Source organism: Neovison vison, chromosome 2 (assembly GCF_020171115.1).
Source record: "Neovison vison isolate M4711 chromosome 2, ASM_NN_V1, whole genome shotgun sequence".
NCBI lineage: Eukaryota > Metazoa > Chordata > Mammalia > Carnivora > Mustelidae > Neogale > Neogale vison.
This window is the reverse complement of record NC_058092.1, coordinates 180,788,140-180,812,477: the sequence shown is the minus strand read 5'-3', so window position 1 is coordinate 180,812,477 and position 24,338 is coordinate 180,788,140. Positions and strand designations below refer to the sequence as shown.

Sequence of the window (24,338 nt, the reverse complement as noted above, 5' to 3'; positions counted from 1 at the left end):
CCCAATGTGGGACTCGATCCCGGGACTCCAGGATCATGACCTGAGCTGAAGGCAGTCGTCCAACCAACTGAGCCACCCAGGCGCCCCTAGTTTTTTGTTTTTGATTTTGTTTTTTTTTTTTTTTTTTTTTTGAAACTCATCCTATGTTTCTCTTTTCCCTAAAACCTATCATCAGGAAATGGTGAAATGTTCCAAGGGAACAAGGCATGTTAATTTGGGGGAATTTTGCAAGAGAAGTCAGATTTTAGAGCAATGCCTATACCGAATATGGTTGTACCCTCTGAACTTTACGTCCCTTGCAGCTGTTAACGATAGAGCTTTCTACCCTAGCAGTAGATTTTGAAATAATGGTACTTCAGGAGACTTACTATTCATTTGGTGAAATAATTAGTACAGAAAGCAAACAACACTGGTTCTAAATAATGCTGTTGAATTGCTTGCCTCACCCATCTTATGCTTCCTAAGATCCTTTGGAATTTCTAAAAGGTCTTAATGGATACATCTTAAAAATAAGAATTCGTATAGTTTTCCTCATATATTTCATTAATCTTAGCTCATGAAATTATACAGCTTTGAATTTTTACTCTCACATTGAATCTCATCTTGAAGATAGTAATCACATGAAAATAAATGTCATTTTTGTTGTCTAAATCCCTGTTTTTTACTGCCATATCAGATGGCTACCATTATTGACTGGTATTATGTTATCCAAATATTATCTTGCTCTTGCATTGCCTATTTCTTGATAAATATTATTTTTAAAGTATTTTAAATATGTAACCTTCAGAGGAAGTTCAAAGGAGTACTACTGTTCTGGACCCCTACGTCAACACCAGGCCCAACCTATATTCGTTAACTGGAAAATACCAGATATTTGGTATCCCTCCTTTCCTTGCTGTTATTAATGGCTATACCACCCATTTCTTGATAATAAAACATAGAGATAGGCTCCTGGGATTTTTCCTGCCCATAAGGAAACAGCTCTACTGCCTGGCCCCTCCTTCATATAATTTGTTATAGGCAGACATGAAGCCGAGCTACAGTAGCCATCTTGTAGTCATGCAGTCACAAGCCTGAGGACAAAATCCAATACACTGAGGACTGCAGAGTGAGCACAGAAGAGGAGCTTAGATCCTTGTTGATACTGCTGAGTTGCCAAACCTTCACTGATTGTCCAACTCTGTAATGATTATATAGAACAATAAGAAACACTTCTTTCTAAAGCCAGGGGACATACTGCCTGGAGCACTGAGTGTTATACATAGACAATGAATCTTGGAACACATAAGCTTTGATTATTGAGTTTTTGTCTTTCTTATTTTCTAAAATACACATTTGTTACTTTTTTACCAAATGATATACTAATGATATACTGTATGATGACTAGTGTAACAGAATAATGAAAAAATAAAGCCACTTTCATCTGGATAATGTTTTCTAGCAGCTTAATGCATTCTACTGTGAGGCTGGTCATATTTCAGACACTTTACAAATATGGAGTAAAAGGCATTGGAGGAGAGATATTGTAGGAAAATGGAATTATTCTCTAAGTGGAGGGGACAAGAGATAGGGTAGTTTTGATACAGATGTGAAATTTCCTTTTGTTATGTAAAATCCCTTCTTTAAAATATTTGAATAAATGCATTCTGAATATCCTTTTCAGGATGTTTCTGTTTAAGTTTATGTTACCATCATTTCCCAGAAATTATTTTTTTTTTCTATTTGAAGGAGGAAAGTAAAAGGAATAATCTTATTTTCTTCTCTAATTTATATACAGGACTAGATTCCCTCCATCCCCACATCTCCTGCCATACTTTCCTTTCTCCTATAAGTTCACACATAAATTCACAGAATCTATCTGCCCACACATTATATTTCATTAATGCTTTCAGTTTGCTGAAATGATATAACACGTCTTGTTCAGAACAAACATAATTGGGAGTATCACTTCCCAAAAGAAAAGAGACAAGAAAAAAAAAAAGACAGTCATTAACATTTTGGTCATGGATTTTCAGTGGAGCAAGAACTACATGCCTGGTTCTTTCTCTGGTTTCAATTTAACACATCTACCTTTTTGATTTTGCTCAAGTAGTTCTGTTTTTCTATTTGTTATTTGTACTTGCTAATCAAGCTTTCAAAACCTCTTGATTTTGACTTTTTGAAGCTGGGGGGAAAGCATGACACTTAACCAACATTTTCTAAAATGTCACAACATTTAGGGAAGTAAGATCTTCTTGAAATTCATGCAGATAATCCTCCTTTGAAATATAAACATTATACAATTCCCTCTTGTTTCCAGAATCAATCAACAGGCATTATTTAGTTTCTTTTTTCTTTTTTTAAATTTTTATTCCAACTTTAGCTATTTAAAAAGCACATTTTGGGAGAAACAAAATGTGATGACCATCTTTAAAGAGACCTTGCTGTGTGAATCTAGCACTAGGAAGAGGAAGCAGAATTTCATGTTTGTGTTTAGAAGACTACATAACCATTGAACATGGTGATGAATCAGAATATGAAATTCCTTTATGGTTATAATCAATTTGAATAACAGCTGAGAAAGTATAATAGAAATCATACAGTTTTACCTTTGTTCCATAAAAGTCATGAAATATCCTGACAGGGCAATTCCATCTACTTGCCTCTTCTAATAAATCTTTTAAAATCTGTTTTAATAATGGACTAATTTCCCTACCACATAAACCAAATATACTCTTAATGGACTTGGGAAATAAACCTCTGCATTTATTTCATTTTTGTTGAAAATACAAAACAGGAAGTGAATTAAAAAAAAACAGTGTTGATTATGGCTAATCATTCAACATAGATATTTTTTACCTAATTATTAACTAGAAGAGTTAGAAATAAATCCCCTACATTAAGAAAGATTTTGAAGAAACAACGTAAAACTACAAAATGTTACTGCTATCTCCAAAATGTTTCTTACTAAAGCAAGAGACAGTGAGAGATCATATTAATAAGAGTGTATCACGTTCCCTATTACCACGGCTTCAGATGACTGGAATTTTTTTGCCTGACACAACTTAGGACAATTATCTTGTCCTTTGTGTTCAGAGATGATGTGATGACAGGTTATTTCCTGCGCAATAACTGAGATATGTGACCCACTGTCCTTGCCAAGAGAGAGCCATTTTGTAGCTGACAGCAGCAGTCACTGAGAGAAGAGCTTGACATTTGTGGCCTTGTACCCTTTGGGCCAGCTGAGTCTGTTTTGAATCCTTCTGGCTGATAGTGTATCCTAGCTTCTGTCTTGTCTTGGTGACTATTGCTGACACGGCCTTGTTATAAATGGTCTCTGCATGCATTCCCTCTCTCCCAGCACCCTATACATGCAATCACCTCCCATGTTCTGCAATCACAGCCTTTCAATTCTGGTGACATTTCCCCCATCCTCTTATCAGTGAAATGCAGTAAGCCCCATTCCAAATGGAGATAGAATCCCTTTTACTCAGCTTTCCTTGTTGGAAATTGTGTTTTACTACCATTGCCCATAAAGAAAGTACTGAGCCAATGGTTATGCATTTTTAACCTATTAGACTGCTTGAGTAGAACCTTGCTCCTACGATGTATTAGGTAAACACAGACTCATTAATGAATGCTGAAAGGAAAAAAAAAAAAAGGCAGTGTTGCATTGATAAGCCTCTATAATAATGAATAGTAAGAACCAACAGTGTCAAAAAAACACTTCTATCTTATATTTAAAGTCATTTTGATTTCCATTTTTTATATAAAGTAGATATTACTGCAGTATGAACAAGTAATCACCAAAAGAATGAAAGCTTTTTCTGTCTCAAAAGTTTGTAAAATACTATCAGCAGAGATACATTTAAGGACTGACTACCAAGTTCCTCTTTGAAAATATAAGAAAATTAGGATGACACCAAAGCTTACATATCTTAATGTACATTTTTAAATTGTATGTTCTCATGATTCTTCTTCTGCTTGATCTCTGACACTTTGGCTAGCCCAGGGTGGGGGGCAGGAGGGTGGTGGTGGTTAGAGGAGCAGAGGGAGAAAAACTCAAGCAGACTCCATGCTGAGCATGGAGACCAATGTGCAGCTTCATTACAGGACCCTCAGATCATGACCTGAGCCAAAATCAAGAGTCAGATGATTAACCAACTGAGCCATCCAGGTGTCCCTGGCTAATTCCACTTCTAACTATTTTCTCCAAAATGCATCTTCAAGGTTCTGTGTTTTGGCCTACTGCCATAGTTCCAAATGCCATCTCTATGCAAATGCTTGTTAGAGCTCTCTTTTTTCCTTCCTTTTTTCTTTCTCTCCTTCCCTTTCTCCTGTCCCTCTTCCCTTCCTCCCTGTCTCTGTTATCTCAGTCTCCTCCCTGACTCATTGGTAGGTAGCTAGACTTGAATGTCACCTCAAATTCAACATGAGACTTATTATCCTTTTTCTGAGACCCCCTTCCTTCCTGGTTTCTTTATTACTGACAATAGTTCCTCTATTTCTTCCAGACATCTTGGATCAATACCTTAGTCATCTTGGATGACCAGATGCAGGATTCCACCTGCATCTAGTCAGTAGTACAACTTGGTATTTCTTTTTTTTTTTTTTTTAAAGATTTAATTAGGGACGCCTGGGTGGCTCAGTTGGTTGGACGACTGCCTTCGGCTCGGGGCGTGATCCTGGAGTCCCGGGATCGAGTCGCACATCAGGCTCCCAGCTCCATGGGGAGTCTGCGTCTCTCTCTGACCTTCTCCTCGCTCATGCTCTCTCTCACTGTCTCTCTCTCTCAAATAAATAAAATCTTTAAAAAAAAATAAAGATTTAATTAATTTATTTGACAGACAGAGATCACAAGTAGGCAGAGAGGCAGGCAGGGAGAGAGAGAGGAGGAAGCAGGCTCCCTGCAGAGCAGAGAGCCGGATGTGGGGCTCGATCCCAGGACCCTGAGATCATGACCTGAGCCGAAGGAAGAGGCTTTAAACCACTGAGCCACCCAGGTGCCCCTCAACTTGGTATTTCTATCTCAGTATCAAATGTCTCAACCTTTCCATTATCACTGCCAACATCCTCATTCAAGTATTTATGGACTTTTCTTCTAACTTGCTCTAACAGTGTCCTAACTTGTCTTCCCACCAACTATACAGTACTATAAGTAACTATAACTATAACTATAGTTACTTAAATATAACTTAACTATAAGTATAATAACAGTAACTATACTATACAGTACAATTTTATAGACCAATTTGGCATTAATTACTTAAGGAAATTATTTCCAAACTATTTTTTTTAGTATTACAAAGTTTTATTCAAATGAAATGGAACCTAAATTTATAAAACAGAGTTGCTTTCTTCAGAGGAGAGATTGAGGGTGGGCACTCCCACCTAGTCCTGTTAGGTTTCTCCTTACCTTACCTCTCTGCTCACACACAGTGCTCTGAGAGATACTCTCATGGGAACATGGTTGAAAACCACTGTTAGAATATATTCTCAGACTAATTTTGACCAGATGATAAAATTGTATTTCAAATATGCTGCAAGGGAAGAAGCTTTGGAAAAAGCAAATTCAGATATATCTTGATAGAGATGGTTCATGGGGGAAAATGACAAAAATTATTAGATTGTATACAACCATATCAAAAATTCAACTGGCTCTCAGTTTGATGGTTAGTTGAAGCGAGTTTAACGTCCTTGAAGAGATTGTAGTCTCATGAATGTCTATCAGAAAATTACACTGGTTATTTCATCAGGAATGTTGATCAGTCTCAGAAAAAGTAATGCAATGTGTTGCACAGGAAACTTTGTCCCAGGTAAGGTATAAAATGATTTTCCTTCTCACCGCTAGTCATATTAGAATCTTATGCAAAATTTCCAAAGTCTACTAGTATTTACCCAGTTAAGAATGAATTCTTGGGCTTGGAATTTAAATCACAGCCTGATATAATCTGACACTGTTAGCCCTTTTACCATTTTACCACATTGATAGTTATTACAGTGTAAACTCTATTATTTCTAATTTCTTAATTACAACCAGAAGTTTCTCTGTAGTTTCTCATGCTCTACTTCTTGTATAATACGCTTCTTCTCCAACTTGCCTCTTTATGTTTATCTATTTATTTTTTAGGTGTTCCATAATGCCTAATGTTTTCCATGTCACCTTTTCTTTGAGAATTTTCTAAAATCTCTATAATTGGATATGATTTCACCACCTCTAACCATTCTCTTGAGTTTTGTATGCTTCTCTTATGGCAGTTGCTTTTTTCTGCCTTGTTTTCCATATAATCTATAACAAATAATTTATTGAGATTGCAATATAATACATGACAAAAACATTCATGCTGACCATGTAGTTTGTATAACTGTTACAACCCCAGATTGTTAACTTTTTAAAGATTGGCTTTAAAAATATGAAGGATAAAGCTTGGTCTTTAGAATGATTTTGGGGAAATCTTTTACTACTTATGCAGTTTTAGTCATAAATATTCAATCTCACTGAAATAGCTGTTCTCTTCAAATAAATTTAATTACATATATCGTTAAATAGATATCTCTTGAAGTTATTTTTCCCATGATAGATAAAAATCAATGTGTGCAAGTATAGAAGAAGGTAGTCTAAGAGTTCCCTGGACCTTTCTGGGAATCTTGAGGACAATGGGCACATAGGCACAGTGATAAAGTCCTGTGAGGAGAAACAAATAGATAAATCTAAGATTTATTAAGAATAAAAACAACAATAAATGCTTAAACATATTTTCTGTCTTTACTTTTTCTGGGAGACTTCTGATGACTCTTGGAGAACTTCAGAGGTAGAAATAGTGAAATAATATGTAAAAGGCTTTTCTTGCCTTAAATGATAGGTTTTCAGAGCATTTTTGCTGGCCCACAGAATTCTTGTTAGCTTTGGGGATTTCTGGTTTTATCCTAATTTATTGTCTTAACTTCAGAGTTTTGTCCATCAGTAATTCACTAAATGTATTGTGTGTGTGCCGTAGAGGCAAAGCCAAGTCTTGTAGTAGCAGAGCTTTAGTGAATAGGAATAGAACGGATTTGAAGAGTCAGCTTTTCCACAGGGAGAGACCAAAATTAAACGTTCTGGAACTGATTTAGTAATCCTTTTAACTAATGGTAAAGTTAATAGGTACATTATTTTAAAATAAATTCATTGTGAGTTCTTGTCTCAAAATTAGGCAAATTATGAAGTAACTTGCTAAGAAGTCTAAAAATGCATAGAGGTAGGATTATTGAATTAAAAGACCTTGAGTTAGAAAATTATGTTCACCCAGTGCACAATTACTGAGCAGCTGCTATATGCCAAAAGCATTTGGGAGGCTAAATCTGCAGGCTAAATGACTGACTGAATATGGAGGGTAGAAGGTATATGGGAAAAGGGAGAAGTAAATTTGGTTAAAGAAGCTGATGATAACAGATGCTTAGGATGCATACACACACACACACACACACACACACAATTTATGGTCATATATCTTCTAAGTACCTTATCTGTTTAGAATATAAGATGAGGTAACAATTAATAGTATATGAAACATATTAGCAGAATACTAACCTAGTCTGAGATGTGGATGGAATAAAAGGGGAAAGTCATAAAAGCCTCCCTGAATTTGTGTTATCTGTAAAAAAAAAAAAAAAAAAGAGGAAAATTCACAAAGATGTAAAGATTAAATAACATGTTACTGAACAAACAATGGACCAAAGAAGAAATCAAAAGAGATATTAAAAATATCTTGAGACAATAAAAATGGAAATACAACAAACCAAAGTTAGTTAAAAGCAACAAAAATAGTTTTAAGAAGTTCATTGCAATAAATTCCTACCTCAAGAAACAAGAAAAATCTCAAATAAACAACCTAAAGTTGGAAGAAACTTTGAGGTTCCTTATACATTAAGAAACTAGAAAAAAGAATAAATGAAGCCTAAAGTTAGTTAGAAGAAAGGAAATAACAAAGGAAATAACAATTAGAGAAGAAATAAAAGAAGTGCAGATTAAAAAGACAATAGAGAAGATCAGTGAAATCAAGTTCTTTGAAAAGATAAGTAATGTGGAAAAGCCTTTAGCTAGACTCAGCAGGAAAAAATATGGACTCAAATAAATAAAATCAGAAATGAAAGAGATGTTACAACTGATACTACAAAAATATAAAGAATCATAAACAATGAACAGTTGTATGCGAACAAATTGGGCAACCTAGAGGAAATGGATAAATTCCTAAAAATAAATAACCTATCAAGATAGAATCATGATGAAACAGAAAGTATGAACAGATTGATTACCAGTAAGGAAAATGAACCACTTATCAAACACCTCCCAAGAAACACAAGTCCAGGACCAAATGGCTACACTGGTGAATTCTACCAAATATGCAAGGAGGAATTCATGCCAATTCTTATCAAATTCTTCCAAAATAGAAGAGGAGAGAACTCTTCCAAACATATTTTATGAGTCTGACATTACCCTAATGCCAAAACCAGAAAAAGACATCATAAGAAAAAAAATTATAGACCAACATCCCTGGTGAACATAGATGGAAAAATTCTCAAAAAAGTATCAGGCAAACCAAAGTCAACAATATTTTAAAAGGTCTATACATCATGATCAAGAGGAATTTATTCCAAGGATGCAAACATGGTCCAACCTCTTCGAATGAGTCAGTGTGATATACCCCATTAACAAAATAAAGATTAAAAAAATACATGATCATTTCAATCGATACAGAAAAATCATTTGGCAAAATTTAACATCCACTTATGTTAAAAACTTTCAACACAGCAGATACAGAAGGAAAGTATTTCAACATAATAAGGCCATATATAAGATACCCTCAGGAAACATACTGAATGGTGAAGAGCTGAAAGGTTTTCCTCTAAATTCAGGAACAAAACAAGGATACCCACTTCTGTCACTTTTATTCAATGTAGTATTCAAAGGCCTACCCATAATAATCGACAAAGACAAGAAATAAAAGGAATCCAAATCGGAGAGAAGCAGAACTGTCAGTACTTGCAGAGGGCACGATACTACATACAGAAAATCATAAAGACTCCACCAAAAATAGTTAAACCAATAAATTCAACAAAATCAATATACAAAGGCTGTTGCATTTCTAATGTAATAATAACAAACTATCAGAAGGAGAAATTAAGAAAACAGTTTTGTTTACAATTGCATCAAAAAGAACAAGTTACCCTAGCAACAAATTTAACCAAAGAAGTAAAAAAAAAAAAAAGGATATTGAAAAATAGAAGATATTAATGAAAGAAATTGAAGACGATACAAATAAATGCAAAGATACTCTATGCTTGGGAACTTGAAGAATCAATATTGTTAAAATGTCCATACTACTCAAAGCAATTTACAGACTCAATGAAATCCCTATCAAATTCAGCCTAAAACAAATAATCCTAAAATTTGTACAGAACCCACAAACACCCTGAACAGCCAAAGCAATCTTGAGAAAGAAGGACAAAGCTGTAGTCATCACACTAGCTGATTTCAGGCTGTACTACAGAGCTTTGGTCGTTAATATAGTACAGTATTAGCATAAAAAAAGACACATAGATGAATGGAACAGAATAGCAAACCCAGGAAGAAATTCATGCATATATGGTTAATTTATTTATGACAAAGGAGGGAAAAATATACAATGGGGAATTTCTCTTCAATAACTGGCAGTGGAAAAACTGGACAGCCATAAACAAAAGAATGATATAAGCTCCTTATTCTATACCATTCACAAAAACTTACTCAAAACAGATTAAAGACTTGAATGTAAGACCTGAAGTCAACAGGGGTAAGCTCCTTGACATGGGTTTTGGTGATGACATTTTAAAATCTCAACGAAAGCAAAACAATGAAAACAAAAATTAACAAATGAAACTACATCAAACTAAAAAGTTTCTGCACAGCAAAGGAAGCCATTATAAAATGAAAAAGTATCTTATTGACTGGGGGAAAATATTTGCAAATCAAATATCTGATAAGGGGCTTATATCCAAAATACAGTTGACCTGTGAACAACATGGATTTGAAATGTGTGGGTTCACTATACACATTTTTTCAATAAATACAGTACAGTATTATAAATGTATTTTTCTTCCTTATTGTTTTCTTAGTGACTTTTTCCCTTTTCTAACTTACTTTATTGTAAAATATATATATTATTGACAGCACATAATATAAATAACATACAAAATATGTGTTCATCAACTATGTTATGAGTAAGGCTTCTGGTCAATGGTAGGCTATTAGTAGTTAAGTTTTGGGAAAAATAAATGTAGATTTTTGACTATGTGGGATTGGCACCCCTAAACTCCATGTTGTTGAAGTGTCACCTGTATATAAAGGGCTCACACATCTTAACAGTAAAAAAAAAATATATGATTTAAAAAAATGGGCAGAAGATGTGAATAGCCATTTTTCCAAAGAAGACATACAGATGGCCAATGGGTACATGAAAAGATGCTCAACATAACTCATAATTAGGGAAATGCAAGTTAAAACCACAATGAGATATCACCTCCACCTTTAGACTGGCTACTATCAAAAAGATAAGAAATTACTAGTGTTGGAGAGGATATGGGTTAGAGGGAAACTTCATACACTATTGGTGGTCATGTAAATTTGTGTAGCCACTATGGAAAACTGTATGGATATTCCTCAAAAAATTAAAAATGGAATTATCATATGATCCAGCTATTCCGTTTCTAGGTATTTATCGAAAGAAAATGAAAACACTAATTCCAAAAGATATAAATACCTCTATGTTCATTGCAGCACTATTTACAGTAGCCAAGATATGCAACCAGAACACACACATATATATATATATATATATATATATATATATATCAGGTCAGTCAGTTAAGCATCAGCCTTCAGCTCTGGACATGATCCCAGGGCCCTGGGATAGAGTTCTGCATTGGGCTTCTTGCTCAGTGGGGAACCTGCTTCTCCCTTTGGCTGCTGCTCCCTCTGCTTGTGTGCTCTCTGTCTCTCTCTGTCTCTCTCTCTTTCTGATCAATCAGTCAATCAACCATCTATCTATCTAAAAAAAAAAAATGAAGTCCTGACTTTCATAACAAAAAAGAAGGACCCATTAAGCTAAAGTGAAATAAGGCAGAGAAAGACATATACCGTCTGATCTCTTTTATATGTAAGCTCTAAGATAAAAAAGCAAAATACCAAGAAAAATAAAACAAACAAAAAACCCAAGGTGTATAAAAACCTACCCCCAGTACACTTCCCTAATTCCCATTGACCAGAATGAGGTATAAGGGGTTATCTAAACCAATCAATGACATGGGAAATGATTGGGTAATAATTAGAATTTACCTCTGAGTTTAAAAACTAAGTCACTTTCTTGCTATTTGGATACCTGAATAAATTCAATTTTTTAAAGATTTTACTTTTAAATAAACTTGACACCCAATGTGGAGCTTCAACTTACAACTCTCAGCTCAAGAGTTGCATGCTTTACAGACTGAGCCAGCCAGCTGCCCCAATTTATTTATTTATTTATTTTTAGATTTTTCTATTTTTTTAGCAAGGATGTTGATAATAAGTGTCAGAGAGCCAACCAATTGTATCTACTACATGTGATTCTCGAAGTGTGATCCTTGCACCAGTAGCATTAACATCATTTGGGAACTTGTTAAAATTCAAATTCTTCTGCTCTATATCAGACCTACTGAACCAGGAACTCTGTAGGTGGCAACCAGCCGTCTGTGTTTTAATGGACCCTCCAGGTGATTCTGGTCTAAGGTAAAATTTAAAAAACACTCTTTACGTTATAGCAAAGTTTACTGAGGAAAGAGTATACTATTTTCTCAGGGCTACTACTGCTTTGCACAGCTCTAGAGAACACAATATGCAAAGAAGAAAGTGACCTCCAACTAGGTAGTTTGACTACAAATCTAGCCATATTACTGCCTAATGTTACTTCCTCCAACAGGTGTGAAACACTGGCAAAGTTATTGGTACTTAGTAAATAATCCGTAAATATTTGTTGGCTCCTTTTTCCCAGAACAATTATATTTTGTATCAAATATTGTAGTGGCCTCTTTCAGATAGATCATCATATCTTGGAACTCAGATATCTGAGGCTTTCTACAGCAAGAATACAAGTCACTTTCATTTTCTCAAGAAAACATCAATTTTTCCAGCCAACACTTAGTATCTAAAACAAACGGAAGTTCTTTTGCCTGATAATCCTGAATGCCCATTCTTCAAGAACTAACTTACTGTTGAGAATCAATTTCAAATACTTTTGATTCATTGCTGTCAAAAGTCATGCTGATATTATTCACTCATTTATCCATTAAATTTCTCTCTAGAATCAAAATTTTCTAAGTCCTATTTCTGTATTATATCAGAAAACCAAAAAAAAATGCAAACCCAAATTCTAGCATTTTAACTTTCTGAAGATAATGCTGATATTATATAAAATAGTTTTATGAAGGATGTTTTTGCACCTTTTGTAACACTATTTGTGAAGGCCATTGTTCATTATGTTATTTAATAATGAAAACTACAAATAACTAAGTGATGCACTCATTCCCCTTAGTATACAGTGACTAGGAGGAAAAGTCTTTTTAGGTTGCTGCCAACAAAAATTTCTAGGAACTCAGTTTCATTTTAATAGCTACTATGAACCACATAACTCTTTGTTTCATTTTTGTTTGGAATGCAAGAGATCAGTTTTATACTTAATTGCTGTACCTTAACTCTAGAATTTTTTATTATTATGCTTTTATTCCCTAATTTTTTTATGTTCCTAATAAATTGACCTTGTTTAAAGTTTAAAAAACTTACTGTATCCTGGGGCGCCTGGGTGGCTCAGTTGGTTAAGCGACTGCCTTCGGCTCAGGTCATGGTCCCGGAGTCCCGGGGATCGAGTCCCACATCGAGTCCCACATCAGGCTCCCAGTTCCATGGGAAGTCTGTTTGCCCCTCTGACCTTCTCCCCTCTCGTGCTCTCTCTCTCTCAAATAAATAAATAAAAAATCTTTAAAAAAAAATTACTGTATCCTTATCTCATTTTAAAGCTTCTTTGAATTTTTTTGAAGTCGAAAAGTTATAAAAATAAATCTTTCCTTCCATCCAGTCACACATTCTGACATCCATGTATCTATCCATCCATCTTTACTTCCAGTGACCCAACCTGTTTTTCATCTACCCATCCCCCATCCATCCATCTACTCATCCTCCTATCCATTCATTAATTTTTTTCAAATGTCTTTCTACTTATAACCAAATATACCCAGAGTGAATAGGATACATGATTGTTAGTAGATCTATGGATCCAGAGAATGTCTATGTTAGAACTAGAGCAATTTCTTCATTTTACAAAAGAAATGTAGCTGCTTTAGAAACGATTATTTAGCTGACTTTTCATAATTCTGGCTTACACTGATAAAGAGGTTTTCTGGAATCCTATAACTATTTAACAATTTTTAAGCATATAAATCCTATGCACTCTAGTAGACTTGTTTAAAATAGTGTTTGTGAACTAGTGTACATAAATATAATTTTACCAAAAAAAAGATAATAGGGGATGAGATTTATGAAAGAAGTCACTTCAGTTGCCTTAAATGGTGAGCTTCCTACTGCTTTTAAAGTATGAGTTTCCTTTATACTTTCAACAAATATTAGTAAAAGGACTAATTCAATATAGCAGGCTCTCTCACTCAAGATGTTCATAATCAATTTCTATTCTGTTCTATTCTGGAGAAATATCTATGGCATGAATTAAATATATGTTTAAACCAAATTAAGTGGGGCACTGTGACATCTTTCAGATATTGAGTATAATAGTAAGAAGATTTAAGATAAATGAATATTAGACACAAAATATGAATTTGTTCTTTAAAAATCTTAATCTTGGGGGTGCCTGGGTAGCTCAGGTGCTTGAGCATCTGCCTTCAGCTCATGTCATGATCTCAGGGTCCTAGGATTGAGCCCCAAGTCAGGCTCTCTGGCCAGCTGCAATACTGCTTTACCCTCTCCCTCTGCTCTCTCCCCGCTCATGCTTTCTCTTGCTCTTCTATCTCAAATAAGTAAATTAATTAATTTTTTAAATTAATTAATTTTTAAAAATCTTAATCTTGTACACCTGAACATAGGAAACTTTTATGAACCATGTGATATTCAACTACTATAAGGAAAGTAAAATCATTACTATCAATGAAATTTAGTTAATTTTTAAAAATCTTAATCTTGTACACCTGAACATAGGAAACTTTTATGAACCATGTGATATTCAACTACTATAGGGAAAGTAAAATCATTACTATCAATGAAATTTAGTCTACAATCTGTAGCAAAGTAACTCACTAAAAGTAACTAAAATTCTGTTAAAGTCAAAGTAACAAGTTGGAACTGAAATTCTAGTCATTCTTAACATATATTTCAGTAGATGTGGAATTCCATGACCTTCATAGGATTAGCACAATTAATATAAAAAACCATCTATAATTTCTAAAAGCACAAGTAAAAAATATATTTCTTGTTTATATAATTACCTAGATGGACATATAGTGACTAGCAAAGCTGAAAATGGTATCAGTGAATGGAATCTGATATATAATTTTGCTATAGCCATGACCTATCTGGGTATGACAGAGGTTTTTGTTTTGTTTTGTTTTTTATTTTTTTAAGGTGATAACTTACATTGTTGAAATATACACAGAAAAACCAGAGATGATACTCATTTCACTCTTCCAGCATTTAAACCAGTGTCCCACAGAGGGCAGGTGCAACAAATAAATGATTTGCAAATATTTGGAACAGTGCTATTCAGCAAAACATTTTTCAATGATGGGCTACATCTACACTGTCTAAAATGTAGTACATGTAGTAAGCTAGAGTGATTGAGGAAATGAATTTTAATTGTATTTATTTTGTTTTACTGTAATATAAAGTTGTATAGCAGTATATTGCTAGTAGCTACTGTATTGGACAGCACAGTTTTTTTTTTTCAATTTATTTATTTTCAGAAAAACAGTATTCATTATTTTTTCACCACACCCAGTACCCCAACCTCCCACCCCCCCGCCAGTTTTAGAAAGTAGTCAATGGAAGCAATGCAATGGTACACAACTTGAAAATTCGGGAAAAAAAAATCATTTGTTCATTTGTTATTTGCATTTGGTTGTCTGTTTCCTTCACATACCCATGTCATTGTTGTCAATTTTATTTTTTGAAATTGTAGACTCTTAACATGCTTACAAAAGTTAAAAATACACGTAACAACTTCTTCTCCTGTCCCATTTACCTTATTCTTACCATCCCTTGTAAATAATGTTTCCTTATTTTTTTTAGCAATTCTTCATGTGAGTCTTTTTAATAATGTGTGTGAAAATAAGCAGATTAAGATGTAGTTTTCTTATTTTCCCTTCATTCTTAGACAAATGGTAAAATATTGATTGTATTGCTATATTTGATCAAGTTCATGATGACATCTCCCATGCAATTTCATCCCATAGAATTTTCCTTTGTCTTATCCCTATCCCTTAGGAGTACCTTCATTATTTCATAATGAGAACCCTGGCTCCCGTAAATACCTACTTGTTTACTTACTGTCTCAATGTCACAACAAACATACATATTCTTGGAGTATTTCTTACACTGATTTTCTAACAGCTACTTCCTCAGCTGTCCTGGCTTGCTCTTTGGGATTCCTCTTTTATTTTGCTATGTTGACAGGTAATCTTCCTATTGAAGAGTTCATGGAAATCAAACATTTTGTTCATGCCTAAAATAATTTTTATCCCATGGTTTACTTAATTAATGAATTGGCAGAGTATTTAATTTCAAGTTTAAAATAATTTATCCTTGGGGTGCCTGGGTGGCTTAGTCAGTTGTGTCTGCCTTTGGCTCAGGTCATGGTCCCAGGGTCCTGATATGGAGCCCCACATTGGGCTCCCTGCTCCGTGGGGAACCAGCTTCTCCCTCTCTCTCTGTTGCTCCCCCTGCTTGTGCTCTCTCTGTCAAATAAATAAATAAATCTTTAAAATAATTTCTTCTTATAATTTGAGTATATTGCTTCATCTCTTTTCCCCCTTCATTATCCAGTGTTGCTCATGAAAATCTATTACCAATCTGAATTTAATACTTAAATAATGAAGTTATCTCTCTTAAAGATATAGTTCTTCTCTTTATCCTCAGTGTTCTATAATGTTTGAGAGTATGTCTCAGAAAGGTTATCCTTGAATCCAAGTACTAGTAATTCGATACAGACTGAGTTCCCGAGTTTGGATTCTGACTATGGTACCTAGTACTTTCCTGAAGAAACAATAGTGACTTGGCAGATCTTCTGTGTGTGTCTCTGTATGTGTATGTTTAGATGTATTTATTTATTAGAGAGGGAGAGAGAGTGAGAGCAGGGGGAGGGGCAGTGGGAGAAGGAGGGACAGACTCCCCAGCAGACTCCCCTGCTAAGCAAGGAGCCCTGGTCAGTGCTTGATCCCACAATGCATGATATCATGACCTGAATGGAAACCAAGGTTTGGAGGCTTAACTGACTAAGCCACCCAGGAGCCCAGAGTTTCTCTTCTTAAGGGTTCTGTGGAAGGTTTTTGAAAGTGGCTGAGTAGAGGAAAACACATATATTTTGAGACATAGGATATGTCACAAATGTATATCTGATGTGCTCGCATGTCCAAGAGACAAGATAACGTAATGCAGCTGGTGGTATGGGTTGGGATGGTAATCAGGGAAAGTTTCTCAAAGAACTAATATCAAAATTGAATCTGAAGAACGGGTACAAAGTTTCCAGGAAGGGACATCTGGATGGCTCAACTGGTTAAGTGTCTGCCTTCAGCTCAGGTCATGATCCCAGGGTCCTGAGGTTGGTGTATCACATCTAGCTCCCTGCTTAGCAGGGAGTCTGCTTCTCCCATTCCTCCCCATTCCTGCTCTCTCTCACTATCTCTCTCCCTCAAATAAATAAAATCTTAAACACACACACACACACAAGTTACAAGGTCAACAGGGTCAGGGAAAGGGCTCTACTCAGCCATATAATCATAGGTGGAAAGAGAGTTTGGAGAGCTGGGATCATCTCTTTTTGTTCTCACCCAGGAAATCCCCAGCAATGTGTGAAGGAACACCCAAACACCACCGGTGATGCTCATATGGCCCAAGATACCACCTACACTCTGGACTTGGTTTTGCTAGAGCTACAGAACTTGGAGCTCTTTTACCCCCCCTTTTTTTTTTCTTTCCCTCTTTCCCTATTGTGTTTTTCTTGAAGGTAGAAACTGAGGAGATTAAAAGATAATCTGGAGTGATAGGTTGGTAGGTGATTCTGAAAGAAGAAATTTTAACAGTTCAAACTCAAGAACAGCTGAAGAGCAGATAAAAAATGAAAGTAATCTGGAAGCTTAGCCAGTATATCTGTATGCCTGATAGAGATATTAAAAGGGATGTGGGAAGACTAAAATGTAAAAGAAGGAATATGCCAAATGTTAGGTCATAGATCAACTAGAACTCCCAGACATTGTTGATAGGAGTAAAATTTGTCCCAACCACTTTGGAAACTATCAGTGTCTAGTAACATGTCATATATATATATTCTGTGACCCAGAAATTTACACTGACAGGCATATTCCCTGAAAATATGTACATATATTTCTAGTGCCAAAAAATATGTACTAAGGTGTTCATAGCACCCTTATATATGATAGTGCCAAAATAGAAAGTATCCAAATGTCCATTAACCATAGAATAGATAAATAAATTATGCTATATTTGTATAATGAGATATTATATAATAAGAATATTAATGAATCATTGAACACTACATCAAAAACTAATGAGGTACTATATGTTGGGTAATTGAACATAATAAAATAATAAAAAAATAAAAAATAAATAAGAACAAATAACCTAAAACCACATGTAATCTTGGGGGGCAAATTGTGTAAATTTAATACTGAGTAAAATTATATATACAATATAATTCCATTTACATCAACCAAAACTAATGTATTCTCTTAGAACTTTCTTAGTGAGTAGTACCCATTGTGAAACAAATTTCTCTAAAACTTAGCAAATTAGAATAGTGAACATTCATTATTACACATATTCTGAGAGTTAGAAATCCAGAAGTAACTTTTAGCTGAGTATTCTGCTACAGAGTCTCTCATAACATTACAGTAAGATTTCATCTGAGGCGGTAGTTATCTGAAGGTTTGAGTGAAACTAGAAGATCCACTTTTTTATTGACGTAAAGTTGGCATACAATATAATATTAGTTTCATGTGTATAACATAGCGATTTGACATTTATGTACATTATGAAATGAACACATGACATCTAGTTACATTCCATCAGCATATAAAGTTATTAAAGACTATATTCCCTATGCTGTATTTTGCATGCCTGTTATAAGTGGATGTTTGTACCTCTCAATCCCCTTCACCTATTGTATCTATTCCCCTCCCCTACTGCCCTCTGATAACTACCAATTTGTTCTTTGTATATATGAGTCTTTTTTTTTAATTTATTTTTAATTTTTTTAACTTTTTTTAGATTTCACATATAAAGGAAGCATATGGTATTTGTCTTTCTCTGCCTGTCTTATTTCACTTAGCATTATACTCTCTAGGTCCATACATGTTTTGCACATTGCAAGATTTCATTCTTTGTTTTGTCTGAGTAATATTTCATTGTATGTATGTACTACATCTTCTTTAACCATTCATCTATTGATGGGCAATTAGGTTGGTTTCATATCTTGGCTGCTGTTGTAAATAATATTACAGTGAACATAAGGGTGACTATATCTTTTAGAATTACTGTTTTCATTTTTTTAAATATGTATCCAGAAGTGGAAATGATGGATCATATGGTAGACCTGTTTTTAATTTTTTGAGGAACTTCCATTTTGCTTTTTATAGAGCTGCATTGATTTACATTTCTACTAACAGTGTTCCTTTTTCTCTACATTCTCACTAATATTCATTATTTTTTGGTGTTTTTATTTTGTTGTTAGCCATCCTGACAGCTGTGAGGTAATATCTCATTGTGATTTCGATTTGCATCTTCCTGATGATCAGTGATGCTGAGCATCTGTTGGCCCTCTGTATGTCTTCTTTGGGAAAATGTCTGTTCAGGTCCTCTATCTATTTTTAAGTCAGATTGTTTGTTTGTTGTTTGGAGTTAAAATGTATGAGTTCTTTATGTATTTTGGATATTAACACTTAATTGGATATATCATTTGTAAAGATCTTCCATTCAGTAGGTTGCTTTTTCATTTTAATGATGGTTTTCTTCATTATACAAAAGCTTTTTAGTTTGACATAATCCCATTTAGTTTTGTTTTGTTATTCTTACCTGAGGAGAAAGATTAAAAAAAAATTGCTAAGACAGATAGATGTCCAAGAGTTTACTGCCTATTTTCTTTTAGGAATTTTAAGATTTTATGTCTCACATTAAGGTCTCTAATCAATTTTGAGTGTATCTTTGTGTGTGGTTTAAGAAAGTGGTCTAGTTCCATTCCTTTGCATGTAGCTCTGCAGTTTTTCCAACACCATTAATTGAAGAGACTGTCTTTCCTCAATGTATATTTTTGCATTTTCATTATAAATTTATTGACCATATAAGCATAGGTTTATTTCTGGGCTCTCTATTTTGTCTTATTGATCTATGGGTCTGTTTTTGTGGCAGTACCATACTCTTTCACTATTTCTTTGTAGTATAGTTTGAAATCAGGGAGCATGATACTTCCAGCTTTGTTCTCCTAAGATTGCTTTGGATATTTGGGGAGGTTTATGATTCCATACAAATTTTAAAATGCTTTGTTCTAGTTCTTTGAAAAATGTCATTGAAATTTTGATAGGGATTACATTGAATCTGTAGATTACTCTGGGTAGAATGGATATTTTAATAATGTTAATTCTTGCAATTCATGAGCATGGGATATCTTTCCATTTATTTGTGTCACATGAAATTTCTTTCATCAGTATCTTGTAGTTTTCAATGTACAAGTCTTTCACCTCCTTGGTTACATTTATTCTTAGGTGTTTTATTTATTAATTAATGTGGTACAATTATAAATTGGATTGTTTTCTAAATTTTTCTTTCTGATAGTCCATTATTAATGTGTAGAAATGCAACAGATTTTTGTGTATTGATTTTGTATCACATAGCTTTACTGAAAGCTAATAAACTTTAAGACCTCTTTTTGATGGCACCTTTAGGGTTTTCTATATGTATGGTATTGTGTCATCTGCAAAGAGTGAGTTTTGTTTCTTCCTTACCAATTTGGATGCCTTTAATTTCTCATTCTTGTCTAATTGTTGTGGCTATGACTTCTAACACTATATTGAATGAAAGTGCTGAGAGTGGACATCCTTGTCTTATTTCTAATCTTGGAGGAAAAGCTTCTAGCTTTTTACCTTTGAGTGTGATGTTACCTGAAAGTTTGTCATATATCACTGTTACTATATTATGATATGTTCCTTGTGTATCCACTTTGTTGACAGTTTTCAACCACAAATGGATTTTGGATTTGTGAAGTACTTTTCTGTATCTATTGAGATGATTACATGAATTTCATCCTTCATTTTGTTAATGTGGTGTGTCACTTGATTCATTTGTGGATGTTGAATTATGCTTACATCCTTGGACTAAATTCTAATTGATCATGATATGATCCTTTTAATATATCATTAAATTCAGTTTGCTAAAAATTTTTGAGGATTTTTGCATCCATGTTAATCACAGGTATTGGCCTCTAATGTTCTTTTATTGTGTGTTACCTTGTTTGGTATTGGTAATGTTAGCCTTTACATGGACTTTGGAAACATTCGTTTCCCTTCAGTTTAACTGTTCTTTAAATGCTTCATATAATTCATCTCTGAAACCATCTAGTCCTAGTCTGTCATTTGTTGGGAGTTTTCTGATTACTGATTCATATCATTTCTAATAATCTGTCCATTCTCATTTTCTATTTCTTCTTGATTCAGTTTTAGAAGATTGTATGTTTCTAGGAATTTACCCACTTCTAGATTGTATAATTTGTTGACATATAATTGTTTATAGAAGCAACTCTTCATTTTATTCTTTTAATTTTTTAAAAAATTTAGTCTCTATTTCATTTATTCGCTGATCTTTATTATTTCCTTCTTTCGACTAATTTTGGGTTTTGTTTGTTCTTTTTTCCTAGCTTCTAGTAAGGTTAGATGGTTTATTTGAGGTTTTTCTTGTTTCTTGGTAGGATGTATTGCTGTAAATCTTCTAGAAGATCCTCTTCTAAGCTCACTCATATGGCTCTTGACCTGAGGCCTCATAAGCTTGCTAGTGGTTGGCTAACAGTGTCAGTTCACTGCTTTGTGGGCCTCTTTAAGGGCTGTTTACAACATAATAGCTGAAGTTCCCAGAGCAAACAATAGGTGAGAAAGAGAATGACTAGGATGGAATCCTTGATGTATTATTTAACATACTCTAAGAAGCAACACATCATCACTTAATGCTACATTCTATGGGATACACAGATCTGGTACAGTGTAGCAAAAAATACAGAAAGACATGAATACCAGGAGGCTGGGATCACGGGGGGTCATGTTGAGGGCTGGCTATCACAGCTGGTAAGAATTTAGATTGATGGATTTGTGAGAAGTAGGAAATTATATTAATAAATATTTGAAAATGTGTATTGTATTGAAAAATACAAAGAAAATTAATGTCCCCCACAAAAGAACTTTTAAAGAGGGCTTTTTTTTTTAATTACATTAAAATAAAGTGGTACATAAGCAAGCAAGGGTCATCACAGAACATTCTTTGAGTCATGTCTAACTTTAAATATTTAAATGATTATATTTATTTAACCAGTTATTGTGGTATAAACCAATTTGAAAATGATATGAATTATGAAAGAGGTAAATTTTTATATTAAGTAATCATTGACTGGTTTCTAAAGCATTTAAATCTAGGTACATTATTTCTTAATATGCTAAGTGAAATAAGTCAAGCAGAGAGAGTCAATTATCATATGGTTTCACTTATTTGTGGAGCATAACAAATAGTATGGAGGACAAGGGGCGTTAGAGAGGAGTAGGGAATTTGGGTAAATTGGAAGGGGAGGTGAACCATGAGAGACTATGGACTCTGAAAAACAATCTGAGGGGTTTGAAGTGGCGGGGGGGGTGGGAGGTTGGGGTACCAGGTGGTGGGTATTATAGAGGGCACGGCTTGCATGGAGCACTGGGTGTGGTGAAAAAATAATGAATAATGTTTTTCTGAAAATAAATAAATTGGGAAAAAAATATTAATATATAATTTAAATACATCAAATTTCTTAAAATTTTAGGTCCAGGGAAAGGAACTAAGTCTCTAAGTCTCTAGAGGTATCAGAAGCTGGCTCTGCTAGATAATAAAGTGATCCAGAGTTTCATATGTAGAAAAAAATCTCTGCCAGAAGGGGAAACAATTGTCAGTATCATGAAACCATAACAAAGGCTTTTGTCTTTATTTAATTTATTTTTTATTTTTTGGACATATTTCAGGTATTTGAAAGGTATATGTAGAGTAGAATAGTGAGGTCTTGTTAAATGTGCGGTGTGTCATAAAGCACTCAGTCAACTCTAATCCTGAATTTTCTCATGTGAAAATGGCAAAATTCTCATCAGTCATTGAATTTTATGCTATATAATTTGTGAGGAACGAAGCACATTTTTGATATATAACATTGGATTCCTAAATATCAAGGAAATATGAACTACAATAATCAATGTTTTTTCAACAAATAAAAGAAATGAAGAGTATGAGGCATTTATAGAAGTTATGCGTATGTTTTATTGCACTTTCTGCTATTATTAATTCCTTCTCAATTATTTAGCATAAAGAAATGATGACATAATGTTATGTGAACTCTCAAAACCAAATTCCTCTACCATTAGTAACTTGGAAAGATAATGATATAATTAGTAATATTTTAATCTGAGTTTTACAAATGATAGAAATCATAATTTGGTGACACAATTTTGAGTCGTTACCTGTAATGAGTCTGAATTCTTTTCTGATCTATTTATTTCTATAATTATGTATCCTCACCTACTTTCAAATGCACATAATAATTTTAGCAAGGTTTAAGAAGGAATGAGATATTCCTGGGTTACTACCAGTGAGAGACTCAAGGCCCAGGCAAAGCCAGCTCTTCAAATTTGTTATACTTATTGCCAGAAAACTAGCATTCATTCTTTCAGGAACACTGAAATGCAGAAGCCTGAGGGATTTTACTTACCAAAAGGAAACAGTGCAGTATTGGGGTTTAGAGAGCAAGCTCTGCAGTCTCAATTGCCAACTCCCATTTATTACCTGTATGATCTCAGTTTCCTCATCAGTAGAATCAGGATAGCAATAGTTCCTGTCTTACAGGCCTGCTGTATTCCATGCGACAATGCTTATAAAATACTTAGCACAGTGCCAAGATAAGTAAGCACTCAATAAATGTTAGCTATTATTCTCTATATTGTGAGTAAAGTGAATGGGGAAAGCACAGATCTCGAAAGAGGTCAGAACTGGTTTAGAATTTGGCAGTGTAAAATAGACAAGATACTTGAAGTTTTGAAGCTTAGAATGTATTGAACCAAAGGCCACCTTTGTTTAATAAATCTATGCGCTAGAGTTCAGAATAGTTTATACCACCTGGCATGTCCATTGATTAGAGGGAATTTGTTTAAGGTACTTCCCTCCTTTTTGGATCAATGATTGTATAACATCATGGTATATAATGTGTAAAGCTCACTTTCTTGAAACTTAGGTAGATTATGGATTCAGGGCAGGTTTGTCAATTTGTTGTTCCTTCTAAATTACCATTAACTGGCTACTTAATTATGCTCACTTTGTATTTTCTTGAAAGCATTAAAAAAATCACTCCTAGTCTGATCCAAGCAACCATATGTCCATAGTATGAGTAAAGCACACCCACAGCTGATGTTTAAGCTAATGAAATGAAAAATGTATTACATATCAGCTTTGAATAGTTCGTTTATGCTGTTAGAATGAAAAAGTAGTAGTTTCCATCTGTACTTCAGAAATTAAACATTTGCTTCTGAAAGATTTTGTTTTAATTGGAGCTAATATTAGTTTATTAGCTAAAGACCTTTAGAAGAGTTAAAATGTAATCATGTAGCAATAATGAAAAGGCTGTGTTGTATTTTTCTTGAAATATCCCAGATCTTTCTCACATTATCTTACATGACAGTGAAAACTAGACCTTTACATGATTTTTTGTTTGTCTTTTTTAGCCAGGATCTGCACAGGAAGATGATGGTAGCAGTTTCACTATTATAGAGATTGTAGTAACAGATTGAACGTTTTGATAGGGAGTATT

At 34.1% G+C, this 24,338-nt stretch overlaps 1 protein-coding gene across 3 annotated transcripts in view; it reads left to right on the top strand.

The window, feature by feature from the left end:
* Nucleotides 1–24,338, top strand: part of LOC122900720 (catenin alpha-3) — a 1,358,242-nt gene that overhangs the window by 999,673 nt on the left and 334,231 nt on the right. The gene's annotated exons all lie outside the window — the stretch shown is intronic.